Raw genomic sequence first — 513 nt, forward strand, 5'->3', positions numbered from 1 at the left:
GAACTATGACCCCAGAAAGACAAGCGCTTCTCGGGCACCGTCAGGCTTAAGTCCACTCCCCGCCCCAAGTTCTCTGTGTGTGTCCTGGGGACCAGCAGCACTGTGACGAGGCCAAGGCCGTGGATATCCCCCACATGGACATCGAGGCGCTGAAAAAACTCAACAAGAATAAAAAACTGGTCAAGAAACTGGCCAAGAAGTATGATGCGTTTTGGCCTCAGAGTCTCTGATCAAGCAGATTCCACGAATCCTTGGCCCAGGACTAAATAAGGCAGGAAAGTTCCCTTCCCTGCTCACACACAACGAAAACATGGTGGCCAAAGTGGATGAGGTGAAGTCCACAATCAAGTTCCAAATGAAGAAGGTGTTATGTCTGGCTGTAGCTGTTGGTCACGTGAAGATGACAGATGATGAGCTTGTGTATAACATTCACCTGGCTATCAACTTCTTGGTGTCATTTGCTCAAGAAAACTGGCAGAATGTCTGGGCCTTATATATCAAGAGCACCATGGG

General features: G+C 48.9%; 1 pseudogene across 1 annotated transcript; it reads left to right on the plus strand.

The window, feature by feature from the left end:
• Positions 1 to 9: 9 nt before the first annotated feature.
• Positions 10 to 508, plus strand: LOC108526119 (60S ribosomal protein L10a pseudogene; annotated as a pseudogene). Its single transcript, XR_001884418.1, has one exon. The product of XR_001884418.1 is annotated as a 60S ribosomal protein L10a pseudogene (transcript).
• The last annotated feature ends 5 nt before the right edge of the window (positions 509 to 513 follow it).

Source organism: Rhinopithecus bieti, unplaced genomic scaffold, assembly GCF_001698545.2.
Source record: "Rhinopithecus bieti isolate Rb0 unplaced genomic scaffold, ASM169854v2 repeat_18438, whole genome shotgun sequence".
Taxonomy (NCBI): Eukaryota; Metazoa; Chordata; class Mammalia; order Primates; family Cercopithecidae; genus Rhinopithecus; species Rhinopithecus bieti.